Source organism: Myotis davidii, unplaced genomic scaffold, assembly GCF_000327345.1.
Source record: "Myotis davidii unplaced genomic scaffold, ASM32734v1 scaffold274, whole genome shotgun sequence".
In the NCBI taxonomy this organism is placed as follows: Eukaryota; Metazoa; Chordata; class Mammalia; order Chiroptera; family Vespertilionidae; genus Myotis; species Myotis davidii.
In genome coordinates, this window is record NW_006285613.1 from 99,811 (window position 1) to 107,753 (window position 7,943).

The window sequence follows — 7,943 nt, forward strand, 5'->3', positions numbered from 1 at the left end:
ATGTAACACCCCTCCCCCCCCAATTCATATGTTGCAATTCTAAGCCCCAAAGTGATGGTACTTGGACATGGGGCCTTAGGTCATAAGGGTGGAACCCTTATTAAATGGAATTAGTGCCCTTATAGGAGAGACTCCAGAGAGATCTCTTGTTTCTTATTCCATGTAGATTCAGAGAGAAGACATCCATCCATGAATCAGAAAGTGGCCCCTGATCAGATGCTGAATCTGCCAGCTCCTTGATCTTGTACTTTCCAGCTTCCAGAACTATGTGGAATAACTGTTTGTTATGTAAGCCACTCAGTCTATGGTATTTTTGTTAGAACAGGCCAAAGTGACTATAACAAGGTTTCACAACAGTGAAACTTCATTATATTGTTGTTCTATTTCTTGTCTATAATGTGTAGTTTCCTTCTCCCAGTGTCTTAGAAGAATTCTCAATAAAGTTTTATGTAATTTAATTCTAGATTTTACTCAATGTGAAGAAAGTAAGGGAAATCAATACTTTTGTTTTAGTTTCTGATTCTAACAGATGAAAAGAGTCTTGAGCTAGAAACTTTTGACCTTTGTCTTTAACCCACTCTATTTTATAAACTAAGATGTAACTGATAAATCTATCAGTGACCTCCCAGTTAAAAGGACAATATTAGCTTTCACTTAGCTACAGGAAATTAACTAGAAATTGTCATTAGCCAAGAAAAAGCAGAGAGAAAGGAGTTACCGTCTCTTTAAAAAAGTTGAGTTAAATTTGCCGCATACTATAGTGAAGAACTATAGGAAACTTACTCTTTAAATATGACATGCTGTTTCTATATAGGGAAGTTTTATAACTAGGGCTAGAGTACTATAAAAGGAAATTGATCTTGGAGATATCATTATCACCACCGTCAACTTCAGTCATTGTCTCTCAGAAAATGAGAGTATCTGTAGTTCTTATAAAAAAACCAAACAATGAAGAAATGTTTTTCTTAATTTCGAAGTTTGAACTTTTGTGATTGTTGGATAGTATGCTACATTCCAAAGAATTTCCATGGTCTTTATGAAATACATACAGCTAAAATAAACATTATTAATAAAACCAGATTAAGAGAAGCTAAAATAAAGTTTATTAATAAAGCCAGGACTAAGTGGAGCTAAAATAAACGTTACTAATAAAGCTTTAAGAAACTCCTATCTTCCTTTGTAGTTAATACTTTGCATCCGTTAAACTAGAGACAGGCTATTGTAAAAGCTAAAGGCTTAAAAACAGCAACTGGATGAGCAAACTTCTGTCTTAATATAATTTAACCAATGTCCATAATATCTTGTAAAGCAAAGTGAAGTATATTTGTTAAAAATAAAAATTTAATTTTGCAGATACAAATACATACTTGTCTTATCAGTAACCCTGTAGCCTATATACTATTCAAGGAAACCAGATCATGTTTGCACATGTTAAGTTCCCCTGGGCTGTTGCCTGGGCTGTTGAGGAATAAAGGAAGGACAGGGTTAGTTAAGCATTGAATAGCGGGAATGTATGAAGCATATCTATGAAAAGAGAAGAATTCTCTTTCTATATATAAAAGTTGAATTCATAAACCTGTATAGATGCTGTCCTTCATCATTTTGGTAGACTTTACATTTATTTCAATAAGAGCTACAAGAAATTAACTTAGAACATTAAATAGATTATTAGTAGACAGTAGGGAGGGAATATCTATTAAAAATTGTCAATGTTGGAAAAGATGAAAAAGTTCTGGAGATGAATGGTGGTGATGGCTACACAACAATATGAATGTACTTGATGTTGCAGTACAGACAGTTAAAATGGTAAATTGTATGTTATATATATTTTATCACAATAAAAGTACTATGAGTTTAGCCTGGCTGGTATGGCTCAGTGGCTGAGTGTCGACCTAGTAACTTGAAGGTAATGAATGGGTTCGATTCCTAGTCAGGGCACATATCCAGGTTGCAGGCTTGATCACCAGTGTGGGGTGTGCAGGAGCCTATCAATGATTCTCTCTTATCATTATTTCTCCTGCTCTCTCCCTCTTCCTTCCTAAAAAAAAATTATATGAGTTTAATGAAGATAACATGAGAAATATAGAAAGCTATAAAGAGAATAAAAATTCTTATGTAAACTTACCAAAAGTGTCACTGAAATCACCTCTAATTATAATGAATAGCTATGGAAAGTCACCCCCTCTGATGTGTGATGCCAGTGATGTAAATGCTCAAACACATTAGCAATTCTTCATTCGGTTGAGTTATGAATCATGCAGTAAAATCAGTCTAATAACTCTTGGTGATCTTTTAATTTCTTAAAATTTGAGAATATGTGTTTGTGTCATTATGTGCTTAAATTTGTATTATGTGAATTTTCTATTTTTGATGCTTCATCCCTCTCCATTAGCTCAAATAATTAAGAGTTGCTACTCAAATTGAATTGAAATGAAATTCCACCCAATTTGGAATTTCAAAAGGCTTTGCAAGAACATTATAATTCCCATTACACAAGTGAGAGGAAGAAATGAATACTTGTTCAGGAAGGTAAGTATGCTTAGAGTTAGGAACCAACTTAGCATTCCTAAAGTTAAGAAGGGTTCTGGCCAATGTGCTCTCTATTAACACTCTCATTGTTATATAAATTAACTTAGTGCTTACAGGGCTTATAAGATAAAGCCAGTATTTATGGGACAAAGGTATGTAATGGGGAAATCATACTCTATCATCTGTAATGGGAAGATTAAGAATAATAGACACAAAAATTTGTGTTAGCTGCATTGGGGCTGGTATCATTTGGAAAGCTGAATGAAAGCTGAAGGTTGCTAACTCAGGAGGAAGAAGATGCCTCAGAGTAACAGATTGTAAATTTGGGTGAAATTGGAACTAGGAGGAATATATATATATCTGATGGCAGAGGAGCCAATTCCACTGAAGTAGTTTGGGAAATTAGACAAATAGAACAGTGGTTTTCAATGGAGTGGGGGAATGGAATTCTTCCCCCTTCCCAGGGATCATATGGCAATGTCTAGAGACAAGCTGGGGGAAGGGTACTACTGGTATCTGGTGAGCGCAGATCAGGGATGCTGCTAACCATCTTATTAATGTACAGGGGAGGGAGGGCAGTTGAGGGGTCCCAGGTTGGAGAGTGCAGGCTGGGGTGAAGGAAGACCCCCCCCCCAGTGCACAAATTTTATGCACTGGGCCTCTAGGCTATAATAATAAAAGTGTAATATGCTAATTAGACCAGACAGCTGAACAGTGGAACGACCTCTGGATGAAGTCAGGGCTCGCAGCTGACTGCGAGGGCTGAGGCAGCCACTGCGGCTGTGAGGGCCAAGCCCCTTGCATGAATTTCTTGCATCGGGCCTCTAGTAAATACATAAAACAGTAACATAGTCGTTTATTATCATTATCATGAATCATGTACTGTGTGTAGCTGTATGTGCTATACTCTTATACAAGTGGTAGTGCAGTAGGCTTGTTTGCACCAGCAGCAGCACAGACACGTGAGCAATGCATTGCTTTACGCTGCAACTCATGTTGGCTGTGACGTCACTAGGTGATAGGACTTTTTCAGCTTCATTAAAATGTTATAGTACCACCGTGGTATATGGTATAAAAGGCCCATCATTAACCAAAACATTTTTAGGTGGTCTATGATTGTGTAAGAATGAGAATGACAGTATGAGAGGAGAAATGAAAAGCCATCAAACTAGAAGTATCTTGGAGAAAGTGCCCAATATTCTCTACAAGTAGCTGGTAAAGGCAGCTTGTTTTCCCACCTGGATGAACTGGCCTGAAGGATGCCTCTCACAGCCTTTTCAGAGGGGTATCCTTTATCTGCCTTTTCCAGTTTGGAAACCTTCCGGAGAAAACATTCCTTTCTAGTAGAAAGAGAATGAGAGTGAAAGCATTCTTTGTCTGCAGATTCCTGGGACGGCTTTGAAGAGACTGAGTAAATGACTGGTGGTGAGAATCTGTTCCGTTTTCATTTGTCTCTGGCAGGGCCTGGTGGCAATTTAATATTCTTTATTATTATTTTACATGCAACTTCCTTCCTAGCTTATGATTCCTGTCAGAACTGTGTATTAGTAGCCATTAGTCATTTTTCTTGGGTTGGCCTATAATGCTTCAAAGGAGGGCTGGTGTATTTCAGTAATTTTGCTTGCAATTTGATTTGCGTTCTCTAGAATCCCAATTTAGTTTCATCAGCACATTTCAACATACAACAGCTGGGCCCCTGGATGGGCTCATTTACATACATTAGCAGCTGAAAGCCAAGCTCCAGCGACCCAGAAGATAGACTGATATTTTCTGGGAGATTCACCTGACATGTTTTTTTTCTTTTTAGAAATAAACCCCGCCTCCCTATTTGTAACTGTGTCAGTGACAATATCCTGTGAATGATTAAAACAGAACAAAACAAAAAAACCCAAAACTGTTGGTCTCCAGACAGCTTTTAACCTAAAATGCTTTGATAAAAAGCCTTGCAGGATAATCAGAGGTATGTTCTGTCCTACTCCAGAGTCAGGTAAGAACATTGTCCCAACCCACTGATACCATGACAATGACCTGGTGTGTGATAACAGGAAAGGAGCAAAGGGGAGACGAGATAATATAGGCATGCCGTTTATACAGCTTTGCCAGGACGCTGCAGTTAACATTCTCCAACTCTGTTTCCTGCAGATGGCTGGGGGAAAAGCCTGGACTAAGGCGGTTTAGACATATGTCCAGGAAGGTCTGGGTGATGTGGGAGGATGCTTACCTGTCAGTCACACCTGGGAACAAGTCAATGGCTAGAATAGGCCTAGCGACTGCAAGGGTGTGAAATCTGCGACACTTAGGTCCTGAACAAAGGAAGTTCTCTCTCTTGCTCTTGGTGCTCTTGGCCCTCTCGCACTTCTGGCTTGTGGGGCTCACATGCCCTGCATTCCCCCAGATGGCCCATAGCCATGTGGACGCCACACAATGGACTAATGGACTTTAACTGGCCTGAAGCTACATCGGACACTGCTCCACCCTGGAAAGGAAACTCTGGACACTGGTCTTGCTTTCAGTTCTGCTAAAAGCCCATTTTCTAGGACTGGCTTAAAGACAATGGTCCTTTGCAAACTAAGGGATATAATTCCGTGTCAATAAAAACCACTCATTCTCCCATGTCAGTCTTAGAATATTCCTTTTCTCCTGATATCAGAAGGACCCCGTTCCCACTGGTGACATAGTAATTATGTTAGGGGCAGAAATAGAATAGCGGGGGCTAGTTATAATTATAAAAAAATATTAACCATGCTCTGTTAACTGTGATTATTCTGTTTGGATTAGAGAAAGCACATTCTAACCTGGCTGAGAGTTGCATGCCCTGGGACAGGAATGCAATCTATTCTTCTTTTACTGAGGACGGCCTATCATCATGGAAAGATGAACAACCTTGTTGCTGAACCAATCTGGTCTCGGAGGGCCGGCCATTTACACCCCCCGAGGCTGCATCGCCTATAACCTGTAACCATTATATTATATCTTGCCTACTTCCCCATGCTTGTAATTCCTACTTTTCCATGCAATCTTTGTCTGTTCTCCCCTCTACTCAATGTAAGCAGCTGGCTTATGGGAAGGGGACAGCAGGATTTTGTGGACAATCTACTGCTCTCCTGTACTGCCAGCTTCATTTAAATAAATGCTAATATATGATTCAACTCTGTCTCTGCTTAATTGGCTCAAGTTGTGACAGGGAGCCCAGACTCATAGGTTATCCAGTTTCAATTCCACCCATCCAATCCTCTGGCAACACTATTATAAATATTTTTATTATTAGATAAATGGTAGAGGAACCAGCTTAATTGGCCAGTGGTTGGCGAAAGGCAGATAATCCATTAATCCATAAACATCATTGTGACTGAGACCCTGAGCATGGTACTGGACAGTCATGGCATGAGAAGGACATTGTGTAAGCTTTGTGGAAAACTTGGAGTTCTTTTCACCATTTCCTTTGCTTATGTTTAAATTCTTGGACTGTGGTCTTGGTTTGTGTGGTAGGCTGAAAAATGCTTCCCTCTGACCCACCTTCCTCAGAAATATCTCCATCTGAATTCCTGGACCCTATAAGTATGATAAAAGTATCTTTGCAGATGTTGATTGAGTTAAGGATTTTGAGATGAGATTATTTGGATTATCCTGGGGCCCCAAAATGCCAGGATAAGAGAGAGGCAGAGGGAGATTTGAGCACAGACAGAGAGGAGTAGGCCTGTGACCACAGAGGCAGAGACTGGCCACAGGGCAAGGAATGCTGCAACCACCAGAAACCGAAATTGGCAAGGGGAGGATTTTCCTAGGGCCTGTGGAGGAAATGTGGCTCTGCCAGCACTTCAATTTCAGCCCAGTGAAACTGATTATGGACATCTGGCCTCTGGACTGAGTGAATTACTGTTGTTTCAAGCCACCACGTTTGTGGTGATTTGTTACACAGTTATAGGAGACTAATATAGTCTATAAAAGAATCTATCCTGTGGTCCTTGGACAGGTTGTTTAGTTATTCTAGGATATCAGTGTCAGTGTTTTTAGTCCCCCCCCCCCACCCCATGACCCCGGAAATGAATTGTTAATTTACTTGATATTTTTCATTTGGTATCTTATTTATGATCCATTTATTTTACTGAATCCTGACTGTTTGGGCAAGTCGGGACCAGAAGAGTAGGGACCTGAAGGAGGTCCCCAGACATGGGACAAAACGTTTGTGAACAAGTAACGTGGAAGACTCAATATCCCAGGAAGGAGAGAGAATATTATCTGCTATATATTGAACATTTATAATTTCATCATTTCACTCCACTTTCTATTTCTATGAGAGAGATAGACCCACTGTATTTTATCTACATAAATTGTGTTGTACAGGATACCTTAGTATTGGATTACACTCTATGAAATGGCTATTGGTATGAGTTACAGATTACTATGATTATGAACTGAAGTGGGGAAATACAATCGTGACATCCTATTCTCTTTGGCCAATAGCAGAATACTGTCAGCCTTTACTTACACTTCATCTGTTGTTATTTAGGATTTACTGGGGCCAGTTCGTTAATTATGAGGCTCTGTATTATAGGTATCACTGAGGATAATGTGGGCCCTTGGGGAAGTCTATTGCCATAAAGTTGTGATGTCCAGTGAAATGTTTCAAGAAAAGCTAATGGATTTTTGGTTTTGGTCAAAGATCCTAGAAATATGGATGAAACAAACTGTTAGAGATTTTAAAAAATGTTCTTTATAAAAGCACTTCATGAGTTTTTCTATTATGAAATTAGAAAACATAACTCTTTATAATCATTGACCCCCTCATATAACATTAACTGCTCTTAAAGAGGACAAGTTAGAACATAATGAAGTTGGAAAAACTGAATGGTTTTCTTTTGCAAAGAATTCTAATACGTACTATATGCGCCAATGCATTTGCTAAAGATATCATAAACATGTATTTTTGAAGACATATTTTATAGCAATTATTGAATGAATTCTCAGTTAAATGTAAATGATTCTGTTTTCTCTAGTACCTTCCTGATGGAAATGGGAGCTCTCTGCAAAGGTAGGTTTGAGCCATGGGTAGAGAAAATCTATACTTAAATCTTAATTTTCTTTGTAAGTACCTAGGAATTTATAGTTTTCATGTGCTTTCTCTTTTTCTTCCATAATTTATTCCAGGGCATTGTGGTAGATACTGACTGAAGTAAATAAGACAATGTCTTTACTATCAAGTATTTTATTACCACCTTTTTGAATTCTGAAATACAGAGCAGTTGTGACCAAGGTGGTCCTGATATCAGAATAAGAGGGGAGAGCTGTTTACTTCAGAATGGATCCTCAAACCTCTAACAAAGCTCAAGAATAAGTTAAATTTTCCTATGTTGGGATATGGGTTATGCATATATAATTTTTATTTAGAAAATAAACCTTTGGTAATGAAAATA

At 38.7% G+C, this 7,943-nt stretch overlaps 1 long non-coding RNA gene across 1 annotated transcript; it reads left to right on the forward strand.

Annotated features, from left to right (window-relative positions):
- The first annotated feature begins 3,414 nt into the window (after positions 1-3,414).
- On the forward strand, positions 3,415-5,678 carry LOC107181928. The gene is made up of 3 exons (XR_001512641.1): positions 3,415-3,954; positions 4,337-4,516; positions 5,310-5,678. It is a non-coding gene; the product is annotated as an uncharacterized LOC107181928 (long non-coding RNA).
- Positions 5,679-7,943: the final 2,265 nt, after the last annotated feature.